At 42.1% G+C, this 20,098-nt stretch overlaps 1 protein-coding gene across 1 annotated transcript in view; it reads left to right on the top strand.

Moving 5' to 3' along the window:
* The window catches only part of snx29 (sorting nexin 29), a 200,233-nt gene that overhangs the window by 85,841 nt on the left and 94,294 nt on the right, over positions 1-20,098 (top strand).

The following is a 20,098-nucleotide window of genomic DNA, read 5'->3' as shown; positions in this document are numbered from 1 at the left end:
GTCAGAACAAAGAGAGGTGACTGAAGTCTCTCTGTAAACAACTCTACTTTCTAACCTGATTTACCCGATACGTTTTCATGTTGCCTGATTGTTTTTTTTAAAGAAAACTTCCATGTGCGCCCTCGTTCTTTTGTTATTCACGGGAGAAGTGCACAGCTTTACAGAAAAATATGAAAAGCCGCTCTCCTTCTTGCTACAGATGCATTTGTTATGTATTCACGTTGGAGCGGTGTCGAGCTGCAACTAACAATTACTTTCATTATTGATCAGGTGTGTGGACTCGCACAGGAAATAACAGACATGTGTTTTAACATGCCCTTTAAACTAACAAGCATTGTCTCTAAGCCAGTGGTTCCCAAACTTTTTCAGTCGGGACCCCCTTGGGTATTGGAAACATTTTCGGGACCCCCCAACCCGGTTCCCATCTATATTGGTAGGATTAATTGTATATTGTTGTAAAAACATTACATTTTCTCTGCTGATAATAAGGAAGATACAAAGATCCAACTATAATTGTATATTTTATTATGGATTACACATGAACAAAAGTGCTTGTAATAGATACTGTGAATTAATTTGGCCTAATTAAAACTGGTTGGCCTTCTTCCCGGAGTAGTAGATTTTTAAATTTAAATTTCTTTAAGGAAAATATATTAATTAACTACTATTTCTACTAGGGCTGTGCGATTATGGCAAAAATCATAATCACGATTATTTGGTCAATAATTGATATCACGATTATTTTGACGATTATTCATTGACCATTTATTGAACTTTAAAACAAATAATATTTTACCAATAAACAAGATCAATAAATGTGTTGGAGCACACTTCCAAAACCATACTAAACATATATTATTAATATGATAAATAAAAAATAAATTAGACCAAAATAAAGAAATCCAACATGTTGCAGTGCACTGTCACAACCTACTGAAAACCTCCTTAACATATAGCCAACATTTTGGTAAAACATATTCAACATATTCCACTCAGGTTAAACGTTGAAGGCTGGCCAACCGTCATGGTCCAGAAGTAACAGGAAATAAATGTTGAACTACAATTTAAGACCAAATAAAAAAGGTTTAGGCCACCCATGGCAAGATGCTGGTAGGGCTGCTCATGTCATCTCTTAAAGATTTTTCGCAAGAAACACCAGGCTGTTTTCATGGTCTGGTTTCAGAGATGAGCGCAGGCAGGTGACAATATTGCCACCTGTACTGAAGACCCTCTCTGAAGAGGAACTTGTGGCAGTGCTGCCACATATGACACAGGAAAAAAAGAAAAGACTCTGAAGAACCCTTTCTTTGCCATTATATAAAAATAGTGTTGCTACAAAAGTATAAATTAGGCTTACTAATAAGACAACTCAGATCTGAAGCTACACAGTAATCTGCTGCAGCAACAGTGCAATAAAAAAGACAACATTAATATAATCAAACCCATTTTTTGTTGCATTTTATTAGAGTATAAAAAGAAATGCCTTTAAAATAGGATGCAAGCAACACTAGTTCTGAACTGATAGACTATAATCCATTTAAACAGAACAGATCTTAATGTTTGCATTTTTATACCATTTTGTACAATAATTGTAATGAATAAATTCAAACAAACTAAAACTTACAGCAGATTAATAACGCTATCCAAATTGAGTTTTTATTATATCAAAAACCTGTTGAAATGCTGTTATTTTTACTGTCCCACAAAAGCGCGTCGCAGCCTCCAGGAAAGCTTCTTACACAACTTCGCCGTCTTCGAAAGACTTCATGTGTTTCGCAAGAACGTGACTGACACGATAAGATGCTCTGGTAGCAGCCTTGCTCTTGTTGTTGGGCCTGGTGAAAATGGACTGCTGTGCATTTAGCCGTCCTTTCAGGCCCCTCCCCTTTTGGAGCGTAGGGCAGAATTAGGAGGGAATTCCGTCTCGTAGCGTTTGTGCACTGTTTTGAAATGCCGCTCCTAAATTACCCTTCTTCGATAAAGCCACGCTCGCATTGCAGATGAGAAAGATGGACTTTGAATTGGAATAGATACAAAAATAATCATCCTCCCACTCGGAGTGAAAATTATATATGTTGGGCTTTTTTGCTTCTGCCATAATTGCGGTCTTGTGTGTGTGCGGACTGTCACTCCTGTTGACCATCCATGCTGTTGACACGACAACGTCAGCGAACTAGTGCACTGCTCACCAGCCACGCCCGGACACATGGGGTGAGGCCGGCCAATCACAAAGCTTTGATGCGTTCAAGTGCATTATTCTGGCACGGGAACATTATGTTACAGGACATTAACGATAAAACAGAATATTGTTGTTCTATTTTTAGACACATCTCGCGATCGACTGGGAATCTCCCCGCGACCCTTCTTTTTAACGAGTTGCTGCTCTTGTTCTGACATCTTCGCTTGCGCTGAACACTCACAACACATGTCACTCCCACGTGGCCGAGTGGGCTTTTAGGGAGGGGCGAAAGCGCACCCAGCAAAATAATCGTATTTTGTCAATTATGCTGTTTTCCTAATCGTCGCAAACCATAATCGTAATCGCGATTAAAATACGATTAATTGCACAGCCCTAATTTCTACTGCAGGTTGCAAACGATCACATCGCTTTACCATTCCTATTCCACACTAGCCTATCAATGACTTGTGTGTGCTTGCTTTCCCTCGCAGATCTTCTCAAAGCGGGGCTGTTGTTTTCAGACTGCCACTCTCAGTTCATTCTCAATGTTCAGCTTTGATCTGTATTTGGTTTTGATGGCAGCAACAGCAGAAAAAGCCTATTCACACAAGTAGGATGTTGCAAAAGGCAGCATTATGCCCACAGCTCTCTGACCAATGAGATATTTTCGAGCAGTGTTTGTTTACAATTGAATAATAATAATAATAATACATTTGATGGATATAGCTGCACTTTAAAAACAACGTCATCTCAAGGTGCTTCACAAAGCTAAAAGGAGAAAATAATAAAATAAAAAAATCTTCCTGCGACCCCCCTGCAGTACCTCCGTGACCCACCGGGGGTCGCACCCCACAGTTTGAAAACCACTGCTCTATGCTAATGAAGCCACATCAGTTTAATTATTGAATGCTTTTTTTTTTTATTGCCTGACATATGACCGCAGGTTTGCTAAATGTGGGAAAACATTATTTACAATATGTCAGTAGATGACTTCCTCATTTTTCTCTGGTGTCTCTCTCACCAGTGTTGGTTAAGGTTTGTATTGTTGTTCATTGTGCTAAGTTGAGCACTACTAGAGTACACAAGAGCATTTCCGCTCTTCATAAGTCAAAAGTACCTGTTTTCATTTACACCTCCAACAAAAATTGACAATATATCACAGGGGTACAGAAATCAGGACCCAAATGCAGGATAAAAGAGGGGAGGCAGGTATACTAAAATTAAAGCTGGTACAAACACTAAAGGAGCAAAAGGAAAGTAGCAAAACTAAACGAAGAACAAACTGGAAAGACTGGAGGGAACACAAGGAAAACCCAGACTAAGAAGGAGACTGGAGCTGCATCTCACTTCGGTTAAATGGATTCCTTGCGTCCCTCATTTGCGTCGTTTCCCTGCGACTAGTCCCTCCCACCAGGGAAGCATAGAGAGACGCAAGGAAACCACGAGAAGCGGGGAAATTAGTTTTAAGAGCAATGGGATGTCCTTTCCTCCGAAGCGTCACATGAAGCGACGTCCGTTTGTGATGACGCCGCACAGCTGATCGTCTGACAGCAGCCAGATCAGTGCATGCGCTGCATCGTCCAATCGGTGAGCGATACACAGTAAGGGGGCGGGGCGAGTGTCTGAGGATTTCACCGGAGGATGGTCTGGTAGCTCCTCGATCCTCGGTCCTCCGTCACAATTAAGGCCACTGGGACGGTACTCAAGATGGCGCAGACAAATCAACTTCCGCTCATATCGAGCCCGAGGAAATGAAAAATAACCGAAGTGAGGACCGCACCCAGGGAACCCGAATCAAACCGTTGGGAACATTGACGATGAACTGACAGATAACACAAGGGAAGACAGGCATAAACACACACTAACACAGCTGGAGAAAGCAAGCAAAAACACAAGGGCAGCAGGTGATCACAGTCAAGGCGGGAAAGCTAAACACAACAGGAAGTAAAACAAGACAACACACAACGAGAATGCATTTCAATATCAAACAAAACTTAGAAAACGACACAATAACCACGTGTTGAAACCCAAACATTTTGGTTTTTTCTACCTCCTCTCCAACCTGGTGTCAAATCAAGTGAAGAACACTCCTGTGTGGGAGGTGTGAGTGAAACTTCTGTGCAGCAATGCAGAGCCCAAGGCTCAGGAAAGGATGGAAGCTGGAGCGGCTTTAGTCAAACACTGTTATTTATTGAGAGTAGAATACGGCAGGAGAGATCACAAAGTATATCACACTTTCATGTGAGCCACCAAGCAACACTCTAAAGACAAAGGGTAGAAACATAGATCTATATCCTCAAAGGAGGAACCTAAAAAGTCCGCCTTTCCTAGAGGACCTAGAGGACCTCTTGACCTGTGTCCTTCTCACATTACAGGCAGGAGCATATGTGACTTAACGAAAAGCATATGTTTGTAAATGAACAGTTTCTCAGAATAGCTGAGAAACTCAAGACACAAAGAGATCGGATTAAAATATTCTCTGACAGGAGGTATTTCAATGAATCGCTGTGGAAAAAACTGAATTCTTCTATAGTTCGTACACAATAACGACCTAATACATCAATCCAACTGGAACACAACTCCTGAAACTTGAAACGGCACCTGTGTAACACTGCAGAGTATATCTCCCTCGTGTAAATCATCACCGCAGAGTAAGGACGTTAATATACATGAGGTGTACTCTGTATGAATAACAAATGACTTACTGTACATGTGAAAGCTGAAGATTCCCCCTTCGCTATCAACACCAGGAAAATGTCAGCAACGCGGGAAGTTAATGCACACGTTTATGTGCTTATAATACTTCATGCATAACTAAATGTAAGTACTTTTTAAACCACTTCAAATGGCACATGTTGTGAGCCACTTTGTAATCAATTGGTGAGTTTAAGTACAGTGCTTCACGTTTTGCATTATCCTGCTAATAAATGTGTCACGTATGAACATACAGGCGAGCGCTGAGTGAGTGTTTGATAACTCCATTCATGTTGCAGCAGATTGAGCTGTGCAGCTTTTCCGGCTGAGACGTTTTTAGGTCAGAGCCTCATTTTTTTTATCCCTCCAATAATTGCTTTGATCACAGGAATAATTAGGTTTTCTCCCCCCTCTCCCCCTCCTCAAAACACACACCTGATCACACGTCTCTCCCCCCCTTCAGTTTGCAGAGACGGACGCTTTAGGATACTCTGACAGAAGGTAGAAAGGCAACAAAACAAATGAAGCAAAGCGTTAGCGGGACATCAATCTTCTTAATGCACGCAGATAAAATACATTCTACCCCGACTTTGTGCCAGGATAAGAAGCGATAATCTCTTAAAGCTGCGTTACTAACTGTTACCTGTTTGTTGAAAAGGGTGCTCAAGGTGGAGACTTTAAAACCCAGATTTAATTACAAACCCCCCCACAGTGTTTCTTTCCTCCTGAGTATTTGTTATGCTCATTGTGTGAGAGGGAACTTTATGATTTGAGTCTTTGCAGATCATTTACATGCACACACAATATATATATATATATATATATATGTATTTTAATCTTTAATCAGTTGAATCTTGAATGAAAAAGTTTGACTTTTCAGTATTTCCTCTTTGATTTTTACTTGCCACCACTTGTATGATTGTTGTACAGAAGAGGATTAGGACCACATGGGAAGTTTTGACTTTTTGTCTTAAAATATCACTTTTGGGCAGATATCAATAAAATATGTGGCCCTTTGAATTTAGATCATATTGAAATAATAATAATATCAGACACCCTTTCCTATTTGTTTAGTAACATTGTAATCCTACTAGCGTCCAGAAATCTGTCTCTTTCTTAAGTAACTGCACGGGAATACAGTTACGTTTTTGTGTCTCCTAATTAGGGTTGGGAACCGAGACTTGGTTCCAGATGAGAACCGATAAGAAAAAGCCGGGTACCCATACAAAATACACAATTTCGGTTCTGCTTAACAGTTCCTAAACGCGGTAGACCCTGTATTCCACCGGGTCCGTCTGCGCCGCGGCGACCCGGTGGAATACAGGGTAATGGCGGACTGGCCATCTGTGTGTTCTGGAGAATCACAGACAGCCGGTCGTCAGCTGTCCGTTCGTTGACGGCCGGCTCGGTTCGCTGACGGCCGGCACCGCCCTTCATTTTTTTAAACGGCATCATGTAAGTTGCGCTGACAGGCGACAGAGGTCCACAGTTGCCCCGCAGCGAGGCTCCCCCGCCCTCCCGTAGACAGTTCACGAGCTCAGTCACTTCATAACACCAAAGATGGGTCGCGGTAAACGCTCTGAAGTGAGGCTCCACTACACTAAAAAAGAAAAAGACGAGGCACAGTGTAATGCCTGCTAATAGCTCGCCACAGGCTCAGTTAAAATAAAGCACAGCTATTGTGTAATACATTTGTATTGCATGTATATTTTTTATTTGTAAAAATGTCAGTTAAAGCGTAAAAGAATAAAGATATTTTTGTTATCTAAACGTTTGACAACTTTCTTTTACAATTTTGGAATCGAAACGGGGAATCGATTAGAACCGGAATCGATAAGCAGAACCGGAATCGGATCGATTCATTTCAGACGATACCCATCCCTACTCCTGATAGCGTAATCCCGTTACATGTAATCCTGTGCTTTACCCTCGATACAGTTTTCTGGTTGTAATTACATGTTTTATCTCCATATTCTCCCTTCTTGTCTTCCCTTCGGCTGTGACCCAGTTTCCCCACAGGGATTATTAAAGTTTCATTTCATCATCTGCTCCGATCTGAAGTGCTCAGCCTTCAGTTCGGCCCTCGCACCTCTCAGCGTTACATAAACTCTCTGCGAGGTTACAGAGTACAGCTGCTGCACTGAGCGCTGCCAAAGAGACGTGATGGTGCTCATGTCGGTGGAAGAGGATCAATATTCGGATTATGTGTAGTGGAATGATTTAATACATATTTATAGGAAAGGCTTAAACTTGAATTCACATAATCAGAGTGAGGACAGCAATTAGATTACAGTGAGCATGTGTCGCTGTTAGTATCATAAGAGTATGTGTTTCAGTGATGCATATGGACAATTATACACACACACACACACACACACACACACACACACATACACATACACATACACATACACACACACACACACCATGTATACATCACTTCAGGGGACATTACATTTACTTACATGCATTTCCTGGAGACTTATCCTAACCGTAACCATAACCAACACATGCCTAACCCTTACCAAGTCTTCACCCTAAAATTAATGATTCCCCTCATGGGGACCTCCATTTTGTCCCCATAAGGGAAGCCAGTCCCCACATGTGACTGTGTAAACAGATTTAGGTCCCCACAAGGATAGTAATGCTAGGCCACACCCACACACACACACACACACACACACACACACACACACACACACACACACACACACACACACACACACACACACACACACACACACACACACACACACACACACACACACACACACACACAAGAACCTTGATGTCTTAGTTTCCCAAATAATAAGACATTTTTTTCAAACTTCTCCTATTTTTTTATCACTTTTATAATACACAAATGTATATCACTCACTTTGAATTGACTTTATCTCACATACTATTACAATTTATGCAGTAAATGTAAGCGAATAATGAATTTAAATTACTTTTTCCACCAGCATTTGGGTATTATTGTGCTCTTTAGCTTTTTCCTTTAGTGTGTTATATAGGTTTTTGTGAACACACTTCAACACACACACTTCAACACACTCCAATACTCCTGTGCCCAAGTTATCATCAACTCATTCTGATTAAGTGTAACAAATACCATCAGTGTTTTATTTTCTGCATGATTCATCTTTTAATCTCGTCTTGTTACTATTCATTTCTGGTAAATAGGAAATGTTTGTCCATTAGTATTCCTGACCATCTGCCCACGGCTGATTTCACACCTTAATATCTCGGCCATCAGCTGGTGCTCTGGCGCTAACGAGACATTGTGTTTGAGAGCGGCTCCAGCTACAGTCAAAATCATGACATTTCCAGGAAGAACAAATTCAAAGGGCTGGGACATGATCTGACCCTGTGTGTGGTGGGGAAAAAGGATATTTGAGGGCAGGAGAGGAATGCTTTCAACCACTTTTCACCTTTTTTTTGGGGCTGAGAGCGGTGGTTTGATCCTGATGGGTGGCGCATGGCTGTGGTTCTGCTCTGATTCGAGCTATTCCGGACACTTCCAAGAACAGAGCACAGAGAGCACTCTTCAAATGAAAGGTTTTGTGTGTGTGTGTGTGTACGCTTTTTTTGGCTATTTTGCAACAGTAGGGATTCAAACCCCTGGACCCTTGCTAAGAAGACTCACACATGGGCTGCATCTCACTTCGGTTAAATGGATTCCTTGCGTCCCTCACTTGCGTTGTTTCCCTGCGACTAGTCCCTCCCACCAGGGAAGCATGGAGAGATGCAAGGAAACCACGAGAAGCGGGGAAATTAGTTTTAAGAGCAATAGGACGTCGTTTCCTCCGGAGCGTCACGTGAAGCGACGTCCGTTTGTGATGACGCCGCACAGCTGATCGTCTGACAGCAGCCAGATCAGTGCATGCGCTGCATCGTCCAATCAGTGAGCGATACGCAGTAAGGGGGCGGGGCGAGTGTCTGAGGATTTCACCGGAGGATGGTCTGGTAGTTACTCGATTATCGCTCCTCGATCCTCCGGCAAAAATAAGGCCACTGAGACGGTACTCAAGATGGCGCAGACAAATCAACTTCCGCTGATACCGAGCCCGAGGAGCAAGGAAATGAAAAATAACCAAAGTGAGACCCATGGGCTGCCCACTGAGCTACCATAGCACCCTAAAACAATCGTTTTTTAACTTAATTTTATTAACATATCTCGCCATTGTTCATTTTTGTGTAACAAGAGGTCTTTGAACCACAGGAACAAGTCTTTGAAATGCTAAATGCCACAACATGCTTCACAGCATAATATCTCAATAGATACAAAGATGTTAAGACTTTTGGAAAATGATTCAATCTTTTAAAAAATATATATTTGAGTTGGCTTCAGGACTGTCCAACGCTTATTGGAAATCATCAATTCGGATCAAACACTATGAATCGGAGCATACTTTTTCATTAGATATGAAAACATCAATCTTTAAAAAAATATTTTTGACTTTACAACACTTTGGAGTTATTGGAAATCTTCAATTTGAATCACACAAGGAATCATACACAACCACCACTAGAATATAATTCTCATATCTATCTACAGCTGTGCAAAATAAGCAGGTTTAAAAAGGAATAAATATAGACAAATAAAAACGCTGCGCAGCATTCAAATGTAGATTTCAAATTTGAAGTCCCAAACTTTACCCTTAATTCTTTCATTTGTTCACATTTCTTGGTATTCTTCACACCTTCACACGTGTTTCCCCGGTGTCTTCATGTCTTTCATGCCTCCTCCGACATCTTCAGAGGGCTGCAGACGGGTGTGAAATAGCAACTGTGTGTGTGTGTGTGTGTGGTGTGTGGGGGTGTGTGGGTGTGGGTGTGGGGGTGTGTGGGTGTGGGTGGGTGGGTGTGTGTGTGTGTGTGTGTGTGTGTGTGTGTGTGTGTGTGTGTGTGTGGGGGTGTGTGTGTGTGTGTGTGGGGGTGTGTGGGTGTGGGTGTGGGGGTGTGTGGGTGTGGGTGGGTGTGTGTGTGTGTGTGTGTGTGTGTGTGTGTGTGTGTGTGTGTGGTTCTCAGCTGTGATCAGCAGGCCAGCACCGAGCTCCTCCTGATTGGAGCCATCAGAGCCAGGAGGAGAGTGATTTCAACACTCCCTGCCGCACGTGTGTGCAGAGGTGGAAGAAGAATTAGTAAAATAAAGATTTTTACTTAAAGAGAAACTTAGGGATGTTTGCCTTTGCAGACCATTTACATGCACACAAACCTAAATAACATACAATATAGGAAAGGGAAAACTTCAAAATGATAATAGAGCCCCTTAAGAGTCCCATCACTGCGGGTGTGTGAATGAACACATGTTTGTCCCATGTGACAGCAGTGTGTCGGCTTGATTTCCACACACACACACACACACACACACACACACACACACACACACACACACACACACACACACACACACACACACACACACACACACACACACAGACACACACAGACACACACACACACACACACACACACACACACACACACACACACACACACACACACACACACACACACACACACACACACAGACACAGACACACACACACACACACACACACGAGCTGATGCACAAAGGCGTCTGTAATCTGAAGGGGAACGCCAGGAATGAGCTATGAACGATTAGAAAATGAAAGAAGATTGCTTTTGATTAGCACTCGTTAATTAACTCAGTCAGCTGCCTGCTCCCTCGCCATCCCATCAACAGAGTACAGCCTGACTGCATGATTAACTCTGTATGTGGGTGGGTGGGGGTGTGTGTGTGTGTTCGAAAAATTGAAGGGAATGCATGCTTTTGTTAGCGTAGCAAGCCATTTTTCTTCCCTCGTGATTTTGGATCTTGAGCCTCAATTTGCTTTGATCTGCATGTGTGTGTGTGTGTGTGTGTGTGTGTGTGTGTGTGGTGTGTGTGTGTGTGTGTGTGTGTGTGTGTGTGAAACATGTTTTTATGCATGTGTTCATTGATATTTCTGCTGTAAAGTTGCTGGCCTTCACACTTTGCTTGATTAGCGGCGAGGGACTCCACAGTGCAGAGAGAGTGCTGCCAAGTTCAATTGAATGGCACTGAAAGATTGATAAGAGTGAACAAAAATCATTAAGAGTAGAGATGAGAGGGAGACAATGAGGAGGGGGGGGAGGAATGGGTAAGGAGGGAGGAAGTATCAGAGGTAGAGTAGGTATGAAGGAAGACGATGAATGAAGGTTGCGAGTCAAAGCAACAAAGGATAAAAAGAAATCAATACTCCACAGCGGAGGAAACAAGGACACGTTTGGGTGGAAGTTAGGGGCACAAAAAGAACAAAGCATGGGAATCAGGAGCTAGCAGCGATTTCATAAGCAGATCAGATATGGAAGAGGAGATTCAGAAGAGCCCCAATTTCACAGTGAGCCGTGGGTGTGTGCCTCCGCTGCATGAGATGCACCATGGCACCATGCACATGTTTTATTTAACAGGATGTTTGTTCTCAGGCCGCGGTGCGTTCAGGGTCTCCGATGCACCGCCACGTTTCCTCTGCTCATGGACGCTCTCGCCCCACACATCACGTTTCTTTTGATGTGGCATTAGCATTAATGAAATAACAAAAGTCAATACAATTGGGATCGTTAAAGTCTGTCTTATCTAATCTACTCCAAACTAAAACTCCTACAGTTTTTCTTCAAAGCCTACCAGCAGATTCAGAAATAATAAACACTTGCATTTCAAAATATATTCACCGCCACGTTTCCTCCTACTAACGGACGGAGCAGCACCGCTCACATCTCTCAGCCTCTGCCCCCCCCTCCTGCCCTCTGACATTATCATCTCCAGTCTAAGCTTTGGAGAAGATATTAAAGGTTTCACTTGATTTCACTGAGAGGGTTCGAAGTGTTCCCCTAATGTGAGGCTTTCTTTGTTCCTGCCTTTCTTCGGTTTTTGAGCAGGACACAATCAAACCTTTTATATTTCATTTCATTTTTATTTGTCCCGCTCATGGTACGCAAAACCAAATGAAACACGTCTCTACCAAAACACCATTGAGCGAAAAGGAGCAGGGAGAAGAATAAAATATTATATGACCTGCCCCTTTTAAAAAAAACCTAAATAAATACAAATAGATGGTCTGCCCTTCATAATAAAAGAATGTTCACAGCCAAACATAACAGTATCTTAGGATACTAAGAGAAACACAAAAAATGCTTATTTCTCACTTGACGGTTAACGGAAAGAAACAAAACAACAAAAAACAACACCAAATATATGAACGTTTACGTGAAGGTGAATCTGGATTGATCTGTTTTGCAAACCCATATTTTGCAAGAAGGATGAACTGTTCAAAATAAGAAATTCTTTAAAAATGTAGGGATTCTTGCAGATTTTTATGATATTTTCCAACCAATTTTAGCCAATATACGCACATATTTCTTCCCATTTGCAAACTAATTGTAGAAAAACATCAAGTTTCTCATGAAGGGGCTTTAGCATTGATACAAAAATGAAATCAATTAAAACATTTTCTAACATTTAATTTAAAATAATCCTAAAATTGCATCAATAAAGTCTAATTAATCAAAATTAATCTAATACTCCTGCTGTTTTTATTCATAGCCCACTGGCAGACATTAAACACCATGCATTCAGAAGGTTCTCAATAGGCGCGTTCACACCGCAGTACTTTTCCCACTTTAGTTCCGATATAGTTCCGAAATGTCGCGTTCACACCAAAACAATCCGGAACTAAAATGAGTTAATCAGAACCTTTTTATCCCCTTTTCTGTCCCTGCTAGAGAGCAGGGACTTTCGTGGGAGAAAAAGGTTCCTATGTCTGATTGGCTGGGCGGATTGCAAACCACGCCCCGTAAAACTCCCAAAAAGTTTTGTGAAGCCGCCATTTTATTATCCTCTTATTAGCATTAGCCCAGCGCACAAACGCAGAGAGACTAACTTATGGCAACACAAAATAAAACATGGGAGCGGTGGAGATGAGGAGGTGTCAGCGTTCTGGCGATTTACTCGGAAGGCTTCAGTAGAAGCTGCTGGGAGTCCCAGCAGCTTCTACTGAAGCCAGTCCCCAACTCCGGGGACTTCCTGCCGGGGACTTTGGGCGGCAGTATACGCCGTGAAGTGGTATGCGGCCTGCCAGTAAACCCAAAGCAGAAGAAGAAGAAGTGACGTCAGCGGCTTCATTTGCCTAATCCTCCCTCAGGGACTTATTCCGGTGTGAACGCAATCTGTACTTAGTTCATGAGAACTAAAGAGTTCTCATGAACTAAGTTCTCATGAACCTTTGTGGGAAAAGTACTGCGGTGTGAAAGCGCCCAATCACTTTCCAAACAAAACAGAAACATCCGTCCTACTTTAAAACCCTTGGATTACCAGTGTTTTACCACCCATTTATAATTGGAGGACATTTTCACTTCTGTCCGATATTTAATTTGAAATCCCTTATCTTCCAATAGCGCTGACATGCCGATATCAGTCTGCATCCCGACTGCAAGTAGCAACAACAGAACTGTGGAGGATTGATAGGAAGTCCCAATTACCAGCTGTGATAGAGCTCTCTCTCTCAAACAGTAACGATTTGTTCATTGGTATTTCCAGTATTGATGAACATTGTTGCTTTTGTGCCTCTTTAAACCCATTTCACTCAACTTGAGTCTGTATCCGTCCTGTGAGGGTCTCCTGTGGTCTGAGGAGGATCAGCTGTGTGGACTTTAGATCATTATCAGTGTTGGAAGAAAGGAAAGGAGGAAGGAGAAGCGTAGGATGATTGGACAAAGACCTGATTAACTGGCAGAGTCCCTTGTTGATGTTTTAGCTGTTTGTTCGTTACAAGAAAAAGCACATTTTGTTCATTTAAAACATATTGGGACTGTAAACGTGTGCTTGCTTCTTTATTTAATACCTTTTATGTCCCACCCTCACTGTCCCCTTGTAAATGTCCCTTCTGTGGTGCACATTCTGGACCGTCTTCTCACGGTCTTTACGGCCACGGTGAGGTTGTACTGTTCTTAAGTACAGCACTCGAGTAAATGTACTATATTATAATTATAATTTTAGCAGCACTTACTACAGAACAACACTTTTAAAATATCTCCCTGCAATAACTACGTTTACTATTTACTACTGGCTGATACTTAAATACTTTATCATTTACTGTTTTGTTATTTTTGTATAGTTATTATGCATAAATGTTCATTTGATTTCTGACACGTGCAATGCCTTGTTTACATGCTGCTTGTTCCACTTCATTCTTAAAGTACAGCTACCTATCTAAGCTACCTTGTGTGTGTACTTATTTAATGTAATTTAACACTTATGTCTCACCCTCACTGTCCCCAACACTGTTAATGTCCCTCCTGTAATTAAGAGTGTTTCATCTATTTCTACATCTTGAGTAAAACTAACATTTTAAATGTCAACAAACTCCATTTTGCTCATTGAAATGGTTAAGCGTAAAACATCACGCCAATATTTGATATTTTTCTGTTCCAGGCGTAGGCTTTGGCAATCCATATGAGTTGGCGTTCAGCCTTTCAAGAAAAACCTTCTTACTGCCGTCAATACTGTTTTCTCTCCAGGAAAGAAAGGGATAATAAACTCAAAATCATCACTTTTATCCCAACTGTAGAAGAAATCACAATTTATGGGAGAATTCAAAGTTGATTTAATGAAAGTGTTGTCTCAGTTTACCTGATGAATCATTGGATTGAACGCTTTTTTTTTGTTTTGATTCCGTAAACAGATCAAGCAGACTTTTATTGCCTAATTCAAAAAACCTTAATAGATAATTTGTTGTATAAAACATTGTTAGAAATAACAAATGAACCACGTTTATCCATGATATTAACATGAGACGAGGGTAGAACGTTTATCAGATTGTAAAGGAAGAATACATCTGTAGCTGTAATGTTTTCGGGATGGAAACATTTGAACATTTAGGCCAATTTCTAGGAAATTCCCCTCCGTGTGGGAATATATGGTGTGTGTGTGTGTGAGAGTGTGTGTGTGTGTGTGTGTGTGTGTGTGTGTGTGTGTGTGTGTGTGTGTGTGTGTGAGTCTCAGTGGACTTCCCCACTAAAGTGGCTCATTATCTCACACACTGATCATCAGAGAGGTGTCTCTGGAGAAAACACACACTCAGGTGAAAACCAGGGGGACACAGACTGAGGAATGGGACAGTGACTCACACACACACACACACACACACACACACACACACACACACACACACACACACACACACACACACACACACACACACACACACACACACACACACACACACACACACACACACACACACACACACACACACACACACGTATGTGATCCCATCGATTTCCCTTAAGGGAACCCTTTTCTATCATCGACTAAACTGATGACCCATGACTAAGTGACACATTTAATGGTTATTTCATATAATATTCAGTGCATAATAATAACAACACATAACAACTCATGAACTGTGAACACAATAACAGCAGGAAAGTTGTGTAAAGCAAGCGATTTGAATACATTTAGAGTAGATTACGAGTGTTGTTTTTATGGACTTTTAATTCAAATCTTTGTCAATATTATGATTTTCTTAATATAATAACAATCAAACGGACTAAGTAAGCCTTCTTTTCTGACAAGGTCAGTAAATATCTTCTCTATTGTTCCGTTAACTCTTTGGTGTTTTAAGTCTTCTGAGCGCAAAAACAACAACTTGTCTTTTTATGAAGGCTTTCACCCACGTGAGGAATTAGTAGAGCAAATTACATACAGTATGTACCTTCATTTATTTCCTAGAGACTTACCTAAAGAGACCTACCTGTGTGGAGTCATATCTCACTGCAAAGTACATCGTGTGTGTGTGTGTGTGTGTGTGTGTGTGTGTGTGTGTGTGTGTGTGTGTGTGTGTGTGTGTGTGTGTGTGTGTGTGTGTGTGTGTGTGTGTGTGTGTGTGTGTGTGTGTGTGTGTGTGTGTGTGTGTGTGTGTGTGTGTGTGTGTGTGTGTGTGTGTGTGTGTGTGTGTGTGTGTGTGTGTGTGTGTGTGTGTGTGTGTGTGTGTGTGTGTGTGTGTGTGTGTGTGTGTGTGTGTGTGTGTGAGCAATCTTCTATATGTGTGTGAAGCTTTTGTGTCTGCAACCTTTAAGTTTCTGATCAAAATCTTGTCTGGATTTTGTATTCATACGGACATTTGTGTAGCATTTTTCTTCAATCAGTCAAATAAAAAAGCTGAATGTGAAGATATTCAGCTTTTTCCTCATCTCATACGATCATAGAACTGAACTTATTTGGGTATGTTATTTATTTCGGGTGTATTTCAAAGTGAATTCACATGCTATGAACGTCCACAAAGTCTCTCCAGGAAGCAAATCTATCAATCTGAGAATGCATATATACTGAAGAGTGCATTTTGTCTGTGTGTGTGTGTGTGTGTGCGTGTGTCTGTGTGTGTGTGTGTTTCCTCAGTCCATTGGCTGACTTGATCCCACAGTGCTCTTATTTCTCTACCTGTACCTGCTATTGATTCCTTCTCAGCAGCTTTCGCCCTGCTGTCCCGTCTGTTTGGAGCTACACTGAGCCTCCTCTATCGATACCTGCTCGCTCCGTCTAGACTTTCTCACAGTTGCTTGGGTTTCACTTTTATTTAATCAGGGTCCAGCTGTATTCCAAAACTCTTCCCTGAGTTGCCATCGTCACACTTTTATCTGAGCTCTGTGCAGCCTTTGGTCACGCTGGATTTCTGTCTCTACTTTACTTCTCCTCTCGCTTCCTGTCTCTAGCCTCAGTGTGTTTGTCCAGGTCAGGGATGGGCAAATGGCGGCCCTCAGATTAATTTATAAACAACGTAATTCATTTTAAAAATACCGTTCGTTCGGCAGCCAAATACCGCAAAAATAATCGGTGACGCGTTTGTGTGTATTGTGTTTGTTTCCCGGGAAACACTCACAAGAAACACCGGCTGTTGTCATGCCTGGGCGAAACAAGTTTAATATTCTAAAAACCAAGACTTTGTTTATTTGAAATCAGATGAAAACAAACTGTCACGGACCCTGCAGTGTTATCTATGATTACTATACGCTCTTCATTCAGAATTTCAGCGGGAGGGAGGGGGAGCGACGCTGAGGAACAGCAGAGTGCGGGTTGACAGGTGTCTGTGTGGACACTCCCCTTATTGGGCGTCAGCAGAGACAGGCTACAAGTGTCTTAGGCTCAAGTTAGACAACTAATGTCTGGGTTAGGGTTCATGACTTCATGTTTATGTCATCTTAATGTTTAACACACATTTTCCGTGCTTTCCAATAGTATAAAATAGTTTTATTCCACTGTTTAATAACCTGTTCAATACAAACATGCCACTTTAAAAATAACATTTCTGCAGTGGCGAACCGTCAGGGCCTTCAAGGTATTCAGAGAATACCCTGGAACACTCAGATGAAACAAACAAAAAATCGATTTAATTATATAAATAAAATGTAAAAAAAATGTAATAAAATGAATAAATGAGAATGGTATCTGTGTTGTTGATCTGTAATATTACAGTGTTACGTTGATTTACTTGTCCTTCTCGGACCATGCACTACGCATTTCAGTGGTTTTGTGTTAGAAAAGAAAGCAACCAATCAGATCTTGTTCTGGGTCTCTGGGTAGAATATCCTTCAACAAGGTATTCTACATCCTTGATCGAATGCCCTGGCCGTTGCACTGAATGAGAGCGTACGTTTGGACTGACAGTTTGATCAACCAATCATACATTGATTTGTAGCCAATGGGCGTGTTCTTCCAGAGTTCCCCTCGGTTCCAGGGTATTCTAGAAGGCCCGCTAGTTAACTGGCTCGAGGCAGAGGATCTATGAATGCGACGAAGCAATTCATGCCGTTTTATTGTTTTTAACGTGGAAATGGAAAGTGCAACAGGTGACGTTGTTGCGGCATTGTTGTGAGTACCGTTTTCAAGACGACAATTCAGTGAAAATACGGACATTATAATGCCGCGGAGGGGGGGCGGCGGCGGGGGGTGTGTGTGTCTCCAGAAGGTCCAGTTGTGATAGACACGGTTCGCCACTGCATTTCTGTGAACTGATATTTGTTTAGTGAGCTTAGAGGATGTTCCCTGAAAGATTGTAAAATGTCAATGAAGATGTCAGACTTAATTTGTTAATAATTACATACAATACATGGAATGTGTGTGTGTGTGTGTGTGTGTGTGTGTGTGTGTGTGTGTGTGTGTGTGTGTGTGTGTTCCAAGTGAATCTGCGGCCCCCTGGTGGCCAGTACATACATTCAGACCCGGCGCCAGAACAAATCTAAAGGGAGGGCATATGATTTTCATGGGAGGGCACACAAAACCGTCACCTGCTGCGGGCCTGCGGCACAATATATATCAAACAGCAAGGCCAACAGCATTGCGTAAAGACGCACACTTATCGCAAACATACAGTACACAAATAAAGGTCAACGTAGCAACCACTTTGAAACATTGTGTGCGTGGCAGCACAGACACTGGTAAATCACGAGCAAGGCACACTGGTTAAAGATGGCAGCTTCCTCATCGCTGCACTCGGAGAGAAATAGTAGAGACGGAGACGTTGAGCTGTTTAGCCCGCCTTGGGCATGGTTTATTCTCCTATGCACTGCACTCGGACATGCTGTGGAGTGAATCGAGTCACCTCTGAGAGGGAGTTGGTTGACAGCTAAAACAGCTTTAATATCAACGACAGCTGACACGTAATAACGGCTCCGTGCAGCTGATCTGCACCAAAGTACTCATTTCCTTATTTGTTTCCTCGCGTATCTCTCTCTCTCTCTCCACAAACTCTCACATGAAATGTGTTCTTTTGATGCGGCATGCCTTAGCAGTCCTTTATCAGTCTGTAATGCGTGTTTCCAGTCGCAAAAACCTTTGACAGTAAAAGCCGCATCAGATGAAGACGTATTGACTTTAAAGTGTCTACAGGGGAAACAAAAGGCTGCGTCTGCTTTTAACAACTCTTCAAGCCGTGGTCTGTTGTGTACCATGCAGCGGCAAAAGTGCGCTTCTTTCCTGAAAACAATCTCCCTGGATAACGATCCAGCTTCACCTGCTTGGGTTTATTAACCCCAAGATCATCGCTAACTCAGCCCCGGGGTTTGCCAAGGTCAAGCTTGTGACATTAAGGCGTGCTGCTGCAACGGCAGGTGCAGGGTCGCCAGCAGCTGCATCGGCTGCAGTTCTTTCATCGCTATTTCGTTTTAATAAATCCTTAGACCTTTGGAGCCAATTTCTGATGTCCATTTTGTAATGCAAACAGAAATGGGAGTCTACAGAATGCACAATAAACAAATCCAGAATAGGCGGCAGAGTGTGACGCTGTGATTGGTCTATATGGGGACGAATCACAAATCACAACAGACACATGCATTTATTTGACGTAGCATGGCGCCTGCGATTTTTTTTTTTTGTTCTGACATCTGACATCGTAGCATAAAAGTTCACAGTTTATTTATAATTAAAAAAATAAAATATATATATTTTTTAATTGTTATAAATTATAAAAAAACGTGTTTATTGGGGGAGGGCAGGAATGTCAAATGGGAGGCACTGGCCCTCCCTGGCCCTCCCACGGCGCCGGGCATGCATACATTATGTGGCCCCCACCACCATCCAAGTAGCCCATCCCTGCTCTAGGTGTTGCAGCACGCTGGAAGAGAGCGTTCATTTGCTTTTCGCTGAGGTGAAAAAAACAGTTTCCCAAGCACCACAAAGACAGATAACTCCGACTTGTGTGGGAACCTGATTAGTTCATGTTTACGGCCTCAGAAGTGGAGCTTTGCCCTGCAGTAGTGGAAAGAAACAATAAGCAACGAATAGGGGAGTGTATCATTTTGACAAAATAGTTTTCTAATAAAAGGAATAGTGTTTGTATTTGTGTGCACACAGGTGTCGTTCTGACTGCGAGAGTTTTTCTTCTTCTTCGTGCGTGACTCACTCTTGAATGTGTGACAATAATTAAATAAAATGGAAATCCCTGGCTCTTGCCTCGGCTGGTAATGTGTTTATTATATAGATCTGCGGCTACCTGTGCATTGTTTTCCTCGCAGCTGGAACAAAAGCCTCAAACAGCGGTGACACATCGCGCTACAGAGGAAAGCATAATTGGCAGAAACGCAGCGTTTATAATTGGTTGTCAGAAGAGTTGTTCCCCGCTGTGTGTGCTATCAACTTGTCACAGTATCTACGTCTGAGTAAACGGGCTGTCTCTTTTGTCTTTGTGT

The sequence above is a fragment of the Gymnodraco acuticeps genome, unplaced genomic scaffold (genome assembly GCF_902827175.1).
Source record: "Gymnodraco acuticeps unplaced genomic scaffold, fGymAcu1.1, whole genome shotgun sequence".
Taxonomy (NCBI): domain Eukaryota; kingdom Metazoa; phylum Chordata; class Actinopteri; order Perciformes; family Bathydraconidae; genus Gymnodraco; species Gymnodraco acuticeps.
Note: the sequence above shows the minus strand (reverse complement) of the source record. Positions and strands in the feature narration are given on the sequence as shown.